Source organism: Oncorhynchus tshawytscha, linkage group LG28 (assembly GCF_018296145.1).
Source record: "Oncorhynchus tshawytscha isolate Ot180627B linkage group LG28, Otsh_v2.0, whole genome shotgun sequence".
Classification (NCBI taxonomy): Eukaryota; Metazoa; Chordata; class Actinopteri; order Salmoniformes; family Salmonidae; genus Oncorhynchus; species Oncorhynchus tshawytscha.
The window spans coordinates 13,293,975-13,308,841 of NC_056456.1; the positions used below are offsets into that span (position 1 = coordinate 13,293,975).

The 14,867-nt window shown below is 41.8% G+C and overlaps 1 protein-coding gene across 3 annotated transcripts in view; it reads right to left on the reverse strand.

Annotated features, from left to right (window-relative positions):
- LOC112227357 (E3 ubiquitin-protein ligase mib1) overlaps nucleotides 1-14,867 on the reverse strand; it is a 105,616-nt gene that overhangs the window by 15,137 nt on the left and 75,612 nt on the right. The gene's annotated exons all lie outside the window — the stretch shown is intronic.

Genomic DNA, 14,867 nt, shown 5'->3' on the forward strand with positions numbered 1-14,867 from the left:
AATGCTTAATGCAGGAGAGCGTGGCTTAAACGTGTTGCCAACCAGCCGCAGCTCTACTGCTACCAATTCTCTAAACGGTCAAGACGTGTCACTATGAAATAGTGCAGTTGTTCGTAAGATAAGATGTAATGATCACGTGGAACACTTTCGAGAAATTTCCCTCAAGAATATTTAAACAACTGTATAATCTAATAAATATTTGACTGCTGTATTCTTATTCTCTATTCTACAGCACTGTTGAGTTGAGAGAGAAGATAATGTTGTCATCCCAAGAACTCTCTACAGCGTGACACTGAGAGTCAACCTTCCTGAGTTTGCACTCTCCTTGACGACAAGAGTTTTCATGAGATCCACAGGCAACCATCCCATGCAAAAGCTTTTGTTCTCTGGTCCTTGCTATCTGGTATCCTTGGGATGTCCCTACCCCCATTGAAGATGAAAGGTAAAATGGTTAACGCTGCAATGTGTAACTTTTTGGGCGACCCGACCAAATTCACATACAAATGTGAGTTATAGATCTGTCATTCTCATCGAAAGCAAGTCAAAAAAAGTGATAGATCTGTTCTATGTGCACTACTTCTATGCTTCCCGTCAAATTTGGTTTTTGCATCTTTTACTTTCAGTTTTGTTTAAAATAAAATATTTTCGTTTTTTTGAAAATATATTTCACAGCAGTTTAGACAGTACAATGATTCTCTACCTTATACATCGTTTTGTCAAACTTAAATTAGCAGATACCCATAGACTTCCAGTCATTGCGCTAAAGCTAGCTAGCATTGGCTCGCAAAACTACCCCTCTAACTTTCTTCATACTGGACACAGACATAAGAAAGGTAACCATGAGCTCATCTGACTCTGTGGAAACAAATAAAGGGCCTCATTGCAAAATAGCCTATCTTGACTTTGTGTCTGTGAAAACTAGTGACAACCGGAAAATGACGCAATTATTCCAAAACTGGAGCTCATTGTTGGAACACATTTTAGGTTGTGTCCCGCAAAATGGAACAGAAAAAGCAAATGAACATCGTCTTCAAGAGTCAGTCAGACCTACAGACGTTTTCGTGGGAAGACTGATTTTCGTAATGTCTCATGGTCTCACAAACACCGCTGTAGCTCCGCCACCTTTCAACGCAGATGCGGAAGGCTGACAGACAGATGGGGTGGATAGAGACGCAGACAGAGCAACAAAAAAAAAAACACCACTAGCTTAAATTAACGGATTTTGATGGCCATTTTTTAAATTTTACTTAGATTGAAGATTTAAGGATTAAGACTTAAGGATTAAGGTAAATTTAAAGTTACAGTAAGGATAAGGGTTAAATTTAGGGTTTTAGAGTAGGGACATCCCAAGGATCCCTAAACACTAACCTTAGTTCTCCCCCCTCAGGATTGGTTCGAAAAATCTCCTCAACAGACAACTTAACCAATGACTGCCCACCTTGCCTCCCCAGTCCCAGGTCCCCAACCAAAGTGACTAGGGCCTGGCAGCAGACTGGTGGCCTCTGGTGTTTGCTAGGTGGGACTGCAGTGTGCACTGTGCTGCACTGGTCAATTAGTGCTGGTTGGGGTGGAGAGAGACAGAAAGGAGAGTCTCTCCAGTAAAGAAGAAGCTTGACCATAGAGATGGATAGAAGTCGCACTTGCACACTGCATGGACAGTGCCAGAGGACTTTTACATTAGCTATCATGGCAAAGATAGGTACTCTCTCTTTCCAGCTCTATGAGGTTGAATAGATTGACAGGCTCCCTGCCACACTGGGTGAAATGGTCAGACATTAATATTAATGCACCTGCCATGCTGCCTGGCAGGCACTGCTGCAATGCAGTTAGCTATTTGCCGAAGAGGCAAGATTTTTTTATATTTTTTTAAAAGGGAGGATGGATGAAGAAATAACATACTAAATATCTCAAACTAAAAGCATAATTTTTGGGACAAATCACTCGCTCAACGCTAAACCTCATTTAGATCTATTACTAAATAATGTGAGCATTGAGCAAGTTAAGGAGACTAAACTGCTGGGTGTAACTGTAGATGGCAAGCTTTCAAGGTCAAAACAGACTCAAATGGTTGCTAAATGGGAAGAGGTCTGTCCATGATAGGGCGTTGGTCTGCCTTCTTCACATCAATGCACAGTATTAAATAGAGCAATGACTACAAGTAACTTATCCACCCCAGGTAACTCAAACCAGCATTAAATCCAGTTTCAAAAACAGATAAAGTTTGACATTTTTGCAAATGTATATTTTTTTGAAATACAACATTTACATAAGTATTCAGACCATTTACTCAGCACTTTGTTGAAGCACTTTTGGCAGCGATTACAGCCTCGAGTCTTCTTGGGTATGACGTTACAAGCTCGTCACACCTGTATTTGGGGAGTTTCTCCCATTCTTCTCTGCAGATCCTCTCAAGCTCCGTCAGGTTGGATGGGGAGCATCGCTGAACAGCTATTTTCAGGTCTCTCCAGAGATGTTTGAGCATGACTGGGCCACAAGGACATTCAGAGACCTGTCCTGAAGCCACTCCTGTGTTGTCTTGGCTGTGTGCTCAAGCTCGTTGTTGTCCTGTTGGAAGGTGAACATTCGCCACAGTCTGAAGTCCTGAACGCTCTGGAGCAGGTTTTCATCAAGGATCTCTCTGTACTTTGCTCTGTTCATCATTCCCTCGATCCTGACTAGTCTCCCAGTCCCTGCTGTTAAAAAAACATACCCAGTTTGCTGCTGCCACCACCATGCTTCACCGTAGGGATGGTGCCAGGTTTCCTCCAGACGTGATGCTTGGCATAAATGCCAAAGAGTTCAGTCTGTTTCATCAGACCAGAGAATCTTGTTGAAAAAGTCAAGGGGTCTGAATACTTTCCGAATGCACTGTAGATCTTGAATTGTAATTTGCACTGTACCACGTATTAGACATATATACTCTTTGTATGTACTGATATGTAGGCCGTGTGTGTATTTCAGTCCCTTATTCATCATTTTCTATACTATGTATTATGTCATGTTTCATGTAGACCCCAGGAAGAGTAGATGATGCTTGTGCAGTGGCTAATGTGGATCCTAATAAATACCAAATACTTGATTTGATGTTTTATCTTGGTGGTGTGTGTGTTTTCACTGTGAGAAAGGGGGTATGTGGGAAAGAGTGGGAGATAGAGGGAGAGAGCACATTGGAGATGGGAGGCAGAGGCTGTGGACAAGAGGTCGACCAATTAATCGGAAAGGCAGATTAATTAGGGCCGATTTAAAGTTATCATAACAATCGGAAATCGGTCATTTTGGACGCCGATTTTTTATTTTTTACACCTTTATTTAACCTTTATTTAACTAGGAAAGTCAAGTCAGCAAGTCACACATTCTTATTTTCAATGATGGCCTAGGAACGGTGGGTTAACTGCCTTGTTCAGGGGCAGAACGACAGATTTTTTTTACCTTGTCAGCTCAGGGATTCAATCTTGCAACCTTACGGTTAACTAGTCCAACGCTCTAACCACCTGCCTCACGAGGAGCCCGCCTGTTACGCGAATGCAGTAAGAAGCCAAGGTAAGTTGCTAGCTAGCATTAAACTTAATCAATCATAATCACTAGTTATAACTACACATGGTTGATGATATTACTAGTTTATCTAGCGTGTCCTGCGATGCATATAATCAATGCAGTGCGCATTCGCAAAAAAGGACTGTCGTTGCTCCAACGTGTACCTAACCATAAACATCAATGCCTTTCTTAAAATCAATACACAGAAGTATATTTTTAAACCTCCATATTTAGCTCAATGAAATCCAGGTTAGCAGGCAATATTCACCAGGTGAAATTGTGTCACTTCTCTTGCGTTCATTGCACGCAGAGTCAGGGTATATGCAACAGTTTGGGCCGCCTGGCTCATTGCGAACTAATTTGCCAGAATTCTACGTAATTATGACATAACATTGAAGGTTGTACAATGTAACAGGAATATTTAGACGGATGGATGCCACCCGTTAGATAAAATACAGAACGGTTCTGTATTTCAATGAAAGAATAAATGTTTTGTTTTCGAGATGATAGTTTCCGGATTCGACCATATTAATGACCTAAGGCTCGTATTTCTGTGTGTTATTATGTTATAATTAAGTCTATGATTTGATAGAGCAGTCTGACTGAGCGATGGTGGGCACCAGCAGGCTCATAAGCATTCATTCAAACAGCACTTTTGTGCGTTTTGCCAGCAGCTCTGCTGTTTTTGAATTCAAGCCTATCAACTCCAGAGATTAGACTGGTGTAACCGATGTGATGTGAAATGGCTATAGCTAAATAGCTAGTTTGCAGGGTGCACGCTAATAGCGTTTCAAACATCACTCGCTCTGAGACTTGGAGTGGTTGTTCCCCTTGCTCTGCATGGGTAACGCTGCTTCGAGGGTGGCTGTTGTCGTTGTGTTCCTGGTTCGAGCCCAGGTAGGAGCGAGGAGAGGGACGGAAGCTATACTGTTACACTGGCAATACTAAAGTGCCTATAAGAACATCCAATAGTCAAAGGTACAGTGCCTTGCGAAAGTATTCGTCCCCCTTGAACTTTGCGACCTTTTGCCACATTTCAGGCTTCAAACATAAAGATATAAACTGTATTTTTTTGTGAAGAATCAACAACAAGTGGGACACAATCATGAAGTGGAACGACATTTATTGGATATTTCAAACTTTTTTAACAAATCAAAAACTGAAAAATTGGGCGTGTAAAATTATTCAGCCCCCTTAAGTTAATACTTTGTAGCGCCACCTTTTGCTGCGATTACAGCTGTAAGTCGCTTGGGGTATGTCTCTATCAGTTTTGCACATCGAGAGACTAATTTTTTCCCATTCCTCCTTGCAAAACAGCTCGAGCTCAGTGAGGTTGGATGGAGAGCATTTGTGAACAGCAGTTTTCAGTTCTTTCCACAGATTCTCTATTGGATTCAGGTCTGGACTTTGACATGGCCATTCTAACACCTGGATATGTTTATTTTTGAACCATTCCATTGTAGATTTTGCTTTATGTTTTGGAACATTGTCTTGTTGGAAGACAAATCTCCGTCCCAGTCTCAGGTCTTTTGCAGACTCCATCAGGTTTTCTTCCAGAATGGTCCTGTATTTGGCTCCATCCATCTTCCCATCAAATTTAACCATCTTCCCTGTCCCTGCTGAAGAAAAGCAGGCCCAAACCATGATGCTGCCACCACCATGTTTGACAGTGGGGATGGTGTGTTCAGGTGATGAGCTGTGTTGCTTTTACGCCAAACATAACGTTTTGCATTGTTGCCAAAAAGTTCCATTTTGGTTTCATCTGACCAGAGCACCTTCTTCCACATGTTTGGTGTGTCTCCCAGGTGGCTTGTGGCAAACTTTAAACAACACTTTTTATGGATATCTTTAAGAAATGGCTTTCTTCTTGCCACTCTTCCATAAAGGCTAGATTTGTGCAATATACGACTGATTGTTGTCCTATGGACAGAGTCTCCCACCTCAGCTGTAGATCTCTGCAGTTCATCCAGAGTGATCATGGGCCTCTTGGCTGCATCTCTGATCAGTCTTCTCCTTGTATGAGCTGAAAGTTTAGAGGGACGGCCAGGTCTTGGTAGATTTGCAGTGGTGATGATACTCCTTCCATTTCAATATTATCGCTTGCACAGTGCTCCTTGGGATGTTTAAAGCTTGGGAAATCTTTTTGTATCCAAATCCGGCTTTAAACTTCTTCACAACAGTATCTCGGACCTGCCTGGTGTGTTCCTTGTTCTTCATGATGCTCTCTGAGCTTTTAACGGACCTCTGAGACTATCACAGTGCAGGTGCATTCATACGGAGACTTGATTACACACAGGTGGATTGTATTTATTCATTAGTCATTTAGGTCAACATTGGATCATTCAGAGATCCTCACTGAACTTCTGGAGAGAGTTTGCTGCACTGAAAGTAAAGGGGCTGAATAATTTTGCACGCCCAATTTTTCCGTTTTTGAATTGTTAAAAAAGTTTGAAATATCCAATAAATGTCGTTCCACTTCATGATTGTGTCCCACTTGTTGTTGATTCTTCACAAAAAATACAGTTTTATATCTTTATGTTTGAAGGCTGAAATGTGGCAAAAGGTCGCAAAGTTCAAGGGGGCCGAATACTTTCGCAAGGCACTGTATATGAAATACAAATGGTATAGAGAGAAATAGTCCTATAATTCCTATAATAACTACAACCTAAAACCTCTTACCTGGGAATACTGAAGACTCATGTTAAAAGGAACCACCAGCTTTCATATGTTCTCATGTTCTGAGCAAGGAACTTAAACGTTAGCTTTCTTACATGGCACATACTGCACTTTTACTTTCTTCTCCAACACCTTTTGCATTATTTAAACCAAATTGAACATGTTTCATTATTTATTTGAGGATAGATTGATGTTATTGATGTATTATATTAAGTTAAAATATATTATATATCATTATATATCATTATTACAAATACATTTTAAAAATCGGCCGATTATTCGGTATCGGCTTTTTAAAAATAAATATTCCAATAATCGGTATCAGCGTTGAAAAATTATAATCGGTCGACCTCTACTGTGGACCTCTAGTAGTAGCAGGGCATATAGACTTGATCAGGGCGTTAACACCAAGGAGGCTTGGGGAGAGATTCCGGAACACATGGAGGGAGGGAGGGGAGAGAGGCCAAGTGTTAAAGGATGATGGAGTCTCGAGCTGAAGAAATAAAAAGGCAAGCTCCTTTTGTTAGGATCTGTGTTAAAGCTTGCAGGCAGCAAGAGAGAAAGTGCCTCAATGCAGAAGGGCACAGCGGAGAAAGGAGTACAGGGGGAGCGAGAAAGGGACCAATACAGATGGGGAGAGAGGGATAGAAAAAGAGACGGAGGAAGAGAGAGCAGAAGTGAAGGCGTTGATGGAACTGGGTCACGCTGCGGGAGATCTCAGAAGTCCCTCAGGAGCACTCTACCAGGGCCTGTTGTCTTGGGCTGCAATTTGTCATTGACTGGGAGCCTGTATAGCGAGGGTGTGTGTGTGCATGGGTGGGTGGAATGGTCGACAGGGCCATTCTGCTACCCTTGCCTAGCTGACAGCCATCTGTGTGGTGGTCAGTACCTGGTACCCACAATGCAACAGGAGGTGAGAGGGAAAATAACAAATATAGGATAGAGCTAAATAAGAACAGTGTGTTCCATAATGTTTTGCAAAAAAAAAAAATCCAGACTTAATATATTTGGTGTTGTCAATATTTTATTTGGTGTTGTCAATATTTTAAGTTAACAGATAATGCGCTGTTTTCATCATGCAGGTATTTCATTGCATAAATATGGCTAGATGGAAACCTGTCTACTGCCAACTCCTTCAGGAATTTCATGCCAAACAAATTGAAACAGACTGGCATTCAGGCTACCATCCTCTAGCCGGTGCCCTCTCTCTGGTGTGAGTCTGGGGAGTGACAGTCTTCAGTGAGAGCTCGGCTAGATGATGTAAATATATGATGATGTAGCCTAAATAAGTAAATCGAGCCCCACAGGATGGTCTTGGCTATTAAAAGGGGTATGGATGCCCACTGACCCAGTCCCACCATTGAGATGGACTCCACCCTCTAGTCTCTCTCAATGTAGACTGAAAGGCTAAATAAACCAGTGCAGGTCAAAGCAGCACATCACAGAGGAACCAGGCTCCAGCTCAATAGAAAAGCCTTTGATTAGGCTGGCGTGGCTGGCTGGAATAATTCTCCCTGCAAAGTGACCTTCGCTGTCTACCTGTCGTAGGCCCTGCGTGTGTGTGCTTATGTTAACCACTATTTATTTGCATATAACGGGATGGGAAGAAAGTTAATTGACTTGTGCATTTCTATGTTTTGGTTTAATTGCTAAGCAATATATTGAATTTTGTGGTGACTGAGGTGACAAATTAAAAATGTGAAAAAACATTAGCATTTTTTAAAGCAACCGACTCAGGTGTGGTTTTGTCCATCTGTGAAGTAGGCAATGATCATGCTTCATTTTTTAAATTATCCTTAAATCACTTTGCATTGTGGAACATTCTGATTCATAGCGATTTAAGAAAACAGAGGTAGACAGTGAGGGGGACCTGAATGGCACATTAATGTCCCGTTGGTTCTATATGACCCAATTATTTTCCCACAATGCTCCTCTGCCCCTTGCACTTCATTCCCTTCAGCACCTTAAAAAAGCCTCACACATCCTGCCACAATACTCATAATCTACGTCCTGCCATAACACACGTCCTGCCATAACTCATAATACACGTCCTGCCATAATACTCAATCTACGTCCTGCCATAACATGTCCTGTCATGATACTCATAATCTACGTCCTGCCATAACACACGTCCTGCCATAACACACATCCTGCCGTAATACTCATAATCTACGTCCTGCCATAATACACGTCCTGCCACAATACTCACAATATACGTCCTGCCGTAATACACGTCCTGCCATAATACACGTCCTGCCATAATACTCATAATCTACGTCCTACCATAATACACGTCCTGCCATAATACTCATAATCTACATCCTACCCATAATACGTCCTGCCATAATACTCACAATACACGTCCTGCCACAATACACGTCCTGCCATAATAATCACAATACACGTCCTGCCGTAATACACGTCCTGCCATAATACACACAATACACGTCCTGCCATAATACTCATAATCTACGTCCTGCCATAATACTCAATCTACGTCCTGCCATAATACTCATAATCTACATCCTGCCATAATACACGTCCTGCCATAATACTCATAATCTACGTCCTACCATAATACTCAATCTACGTCCTGCCATAATACTCACAATACACGTCCTGCCACAATACACACCATAACTCACAATAGACGTCCTGCCACAATACGCATCCTGCCATAATACTCATAATCTACATCCTGCCACAATACGCGTCCTGCCATAATACTCATAATCTACATCCTGCCGTAATACACGTCCTGCCGTAATACTCATAATACACACCCTGCCATAACTCATAATATACGTCCTGCCATAATACACGCCCTGCCATAATACTCACAATACACGTCCTGCCATAACTCACAATATACGTCCTGCCGTAATATACACGTTCTGCCATAATACTCATAATCTACATCCTGCCATAATACACGTCCTGCCATAATACTCATAATCTACGTCCTACCATAATACTCATAATCTACGTCCTGCCATAATACTCACAATACACATCCTGCCACAATACACGTCCTGCCATAATAATCACAATACACGTCCTGCCATAATACACACAATACACGTCCTGCCATAATACTCATAATCTACATCCTGCCATAATACTCATAATCTACATCCTGCCGTAATACTCAATCTACGTCCTGCCATAATACACGTCCTGCCATAACTCATAACATACTTTCTGCCATAATACTCACAATACACGTCCTGCCACAATACACACCCTGTTATAACTCACAATACACGTCCTGCCACAATACGCGTCCTGCCATAATACTCATAATCTACGTCCTGCCATAATACACGTCCTGTCAATACTACTTAATTTAAGTCCTGCCATAATACACACCCTGCCATAATACTCACAATACACGTCCTGCCACAATACACACCCTGCCATAATACTCGTCCTGCCGTAATACACACCCTGCCATAATACTCACAATACACGTCCTGCCATAACACACGTCCTGCCATAATACTCAATCTACGTCCTGACATAACTCATAATACACGTCCTGCCATACTACTCATAATCTACGTCCTGCCATAATACTCAATCTATGTCCTGCCATAACATGTCCTGTCATGATACTCATAATATACGTCCTGCCATAATATACATCCTGCCATAATACTCACAATACACATCCTGCCATAATACTCACAATACACATCATGCCACAATACACCGCCTGCCACAATATACACCCTGCCATAATACTCACAATACACGTCATGCCATAATACTCCTATCTAGGTCCTGCCATAACACACGTCCTGCCATAATACTCATAATCTACGTCCTGCCATAACACACATCCTGCCGTAATACTCATAATCTACGTCCTGCCATAATACACATCCTGCCACAATAATCACAATATACGTCCTGCCGTAATACACGTCCTGCCGTGATACACGTCCTGCCGTAATACTCATAATACACACCCTGCCATAATACTCAATCTACGTCCTGCCATAATACACGCCCTGCCATAATACTCACAATACACGTCCTGCCATAACTCATAATATACTTTCCGCCATAATACTCACAATACACGTCCTGCCACAATACACACCCTGCCATAACTCACAATACACGTCCTGCCACAATACGCGTCCTGCCATAATACTCATACTCATAATACTACACCACCCGATGTCACAGGAAGGCCATAAAGACCATCAAGGACAACAACCACCCGAGCCACTGCCTGTTCACCCCGCTATCATCCAGAAGGCGAGGTCAGTACAGGTGCATCAAAGCTGGGACCGAGAGACTGAAAAACAGCTTCCATCTCAAGGCCATCAGACTGTTAAACAGCCACCACTAACATTGAGTGGCTGCTGCCAACACACTGACTCAACTCCAGCCACTTTAATAATGGGAATTGATGGGAAATGATGTAAAATATATCACTAGCCACTTTAAACAATGCCACCTAATATAATGTTTACATACCCTACATTATTCATCTCATATGTATATGTATATGTATATACTGTATATACTGTACTCTATATCATCTACTGCATCTTTATGTAATACATGTATCACTAGCCACTTTAACTATCCCACTTTGTTTACATACTCATCTCATATGTATATACTGCACTCAATACCATCTACTGTATCTTGCCTATGGCGCTCTGTACCATCACTCATTCATATATCTTTATGTACATATTCTTTATCCCCTTACACTTGTGTCTATAAGGTAGTAGTTTTGGAATTGTTAGCTAGATTACTTGTTGGTATTACTGCATTGTCGGAACTAGAAGCACAAGCATTTCGCTACACTCGCATTAACATCTGCTAACCATGTGTATGTGACAAATAAAATTTGATTTGATAATCTACGTCCTGCCATAATACACGTCCTGTCAATACTACTTAATTTAAGTCCTGCCGTAATACACACCCTGCCATAATACTCACAATACATGTCCTGCCACAATACACACCCTGCCATAATACTCACAATACACGTCCTGCCGTAATACACGTCCTGCCATAATACACACAATACACGTCCTGCCATAATACTCCAAATCTACGTCCTGCCATAATACTCAAAATCTACGTCCTGCCGTAATACACACCCTGCCATAATACTCACAATACACGTCCCGCCATAACTCGTAATATACGTTCTGCCATAATACTCAATCTATGTCCTGCCACAATACACATCCTGCCATCATACTCACAATACACGTCCTGCCACAAAACTCATAATCTATGTCCTGCCAAAATACACGGCCTGCCATAAGTCATAATCTACGTCCTGCCACAATTCACATCCTGCCATGATACACATCCTGCCATGATACACGTCCTGCCACAAAACTCATAATCTACGTCCTGCCACAATTCACATCCTGCCACGATACACATCCTGCCACGATACACATCCTGCCATGATACACGTCCTGTCATGATTCACGTCCTACCATGATTCACATCCTGCCATGATACTCATAATCTACGTCCTGCCACAACACACGTATAATTCACGTCCTGACATAATATTCGTAATTCACGTCCTCTAGCAGGGGAATGGATCCAGAAAAATTAAAAGAGGAAACACAAGGGTGTGTGTACGTCGATCAAATCACATTTTATTTGTCAAATAGCAGATGTTATTGCGGGCGTAGCAAAATGCTGTAATATCTTTTTTTAAATTCCCCCCCCCCCTTTTCTCCCCAATTTTGTGGTATCTAATTGTTAGTAGTCACAATCTTGTCTCATCGCCCCATGGACCGCCCGGTCACTGCCGGCTGCAACACTGCCTGGGCTCGAACCCAGAGTCTCTGGTGGCATAGCTAACACTGCAATGCAGTGCCCTTGACCGCTGCGCCACCCGGGAGTCTAACAGTAATATCTAACAATTTCACAACAATACACACAAATCTAAAGATAAGGAATTAAGAATATATAAATATTTGGCCTAGCAATGACAACACAACAACGTTCCAAGTCACATGGACTAATGGACAAAATAGCTGGTAAACTATTACAAAACATACTTTCAGTACTCCGACCCTGCCAATTTCATTCACTACAATCCTTACCCTCATGATTGATTTCCTGACCATTTTTTCACCACAACTCCCATGACTCGGACCATCAAAAATGGCACAAACAACACACAGTATAACATAAAAAATATTCTTGCCCCTGGGGATTTTTCATGCTGTTTCACACTGAGGTTAAGAAGCCATGCTTAGAGGGATTGACTAGGGGTTTGCAGAGCAAAACAGTGGTGGAGTATTAAGCTGCTCGAAGCGAGGGCCTTCGATCGACGGCCAGCCTCCTGCCTGTCAAAATATGGTCGACCGTCTGAGAGGCACCAAGGATCTACAGCATGCTCGTAAATCTAGCACTCTAAATCACTGGCTGCCTCGGCCCCCGGCCACACACACACGTTTACACTCCAACGGATGGCTGAGTTCCCTCTGTAGTAGATGAGCTGCAAGGGTACCAGCCACACTAGAATATAATAAACCAACACCTTTAAACCAATAACAAAAGGAGGAACAACCCTTTACCAACCAGATTCTGTACATAAGTAAAGTGCAGTAATTGTAGAAGATCCAAACAGAGATTAAGAGGCTGCTGCAGTGTTGCGGGGATGGATGGGAGTCCTGTGGTGAATTCTAACTTCTCACCCTCTTCCCAACTACAAATTACTTCGGGGATTGAAGATACACGGGCAGAAAGGAGTCCATATAGCTAATTCAAATGTATCCATTGTTTGCAGAGGAAAAAGTGTGAGTAAAACGCTTTGTATCCAATACCCCCCGAAGCACTGAAACAACAGGGCCATATGCCCCAGTGCAATACAGAGGATATGTATAATGTGGCTCACGAGGGAGCTGGGCTGTTTAAATGTACATTGTTGTACAGATAAGAACGAGCCCATAAAAACATGAATAAAATCCAACTGTAGTCCACCAGATCCGTGGGGGGTGCAAAGACAAAGAGTACCATACAGTTCTCAAGTTCTTGCTTTTCGTGTCCAAGCTACAGGCTAAATAATGGACTTGATAACTTCTGTATGGTTTTCCTTATTCAATGGTGTGCTGGGGTGTCAATTATTTTTTGCCCCAGGTTGCTGCAGGGTAGCCTAGTGTTTAGAGCGTTGGACTAGTAACCGAAAGGTTGCAAGTTCATATCCCCAAGCTGACAAGGTACAAATCTGTCGTTCTGCCGCTGAACAGGTTCCTAGGCCGTCATTGAAAATAAGAATTTGTTCTTAACTGACTTGCCCAGTTAAATAAAGGTAAAATAAATTTGGTCTTCAACTGAAAACAGATGACACATTTTGCCTTTAAATTGTTTAACTTGGGTCAAATGTTTCAGGTAGCCTTCCACACGCTTCCCACAATAAGTTGGGTGAATTTTGGCCCATTCCTCCTGACAGAGCTGGTGTAACTGAGTCAGGTTTGTAGGCCTCCTTGCTCGCACACGCGTCTTCAGTTCTGCCCACAAATTGTCTATAGAATTGAGGTCAGGGCTTTGTGATGGCCACTCCAATACCTTGACTTTGTTGTGCTTAAGCCATTTTGCCACAACTTTGGAAGTATGCTTGGGGTCATTGTCCATTTGGAAGACCCATTTTCGACCAAGCTTTAACTTCCCGACTGATGTCTTGAGATGTTGGTTCAATATATCCACATAATTTTCCTGCCTCATGATGTCATCTATTTTGTGAAGTGGACCAGTCCCTCCTGCAGCAAAACACCCCCACAACATGATGCTGCCACCCCCGTGAGATACAGTGAATTATAAGTGAAATAATTTGTCTTTAAACAATTGTTGGAACAATTACTTGTGTCATGCACAAAGTAGATGTCCTAACCGACTTGCCAAATTTATAGTTTGTTAACAAGAAGTTTGTGGAGTGGTTGAAGAACGAGTTTTAATGACTCCAACCTAAGTGTATGTAAACTTCCGACTTCAACTGTGTGTGTGTGTGTTTGTATATATTACTACATGATTCCATGTGTTATTTAATAGTTTTATGTGTTCACTATTATTCTACAATGTAGAAAATAGTAAACTATTTTCTACATTGTAGAATAATAGTGAAGACATCAAAACTATGAAATAACACATATGGAATCATGTAGTAACCAAAACAGTGTTAAACAAATCCAAAAATATGTTATATTTGAGATTCTTCAAAGTAGCCACCCTTTGCCTTGATGACAGCTTAGCACACTCTTGGCATTATCTCAACCAGCTTCATGAGGTTAGCACCTGGAATGCATTTGAATTAACAGGTGTGCCTTGTTAAAAGTTAATTTGTGAAATGTCTTTCCTTAACACATTTGAGCCAATCACAAGTGTTGTGACAAGGTAGGGGTGAAATACAGAAGATGGTCTTTTACCAAATAGGACTAAGTCCATATCATGCCAAGAAAAGCTCAAATAAGCAAAGAGAAACAACAGTCCATCATTACTGTAAGACATGAAGGACAGTCAATATGGAAAATAAAACCCCTTGAATGAGTAGGTGTCCAAAATTTTGACTGGTACTGTATAACGTAATGTATATAATGAGATGGGCTTTCTTTGAGGGGGGGAAGCAGCGTCTTACTTGCGCGCAATGCATCACATAGACT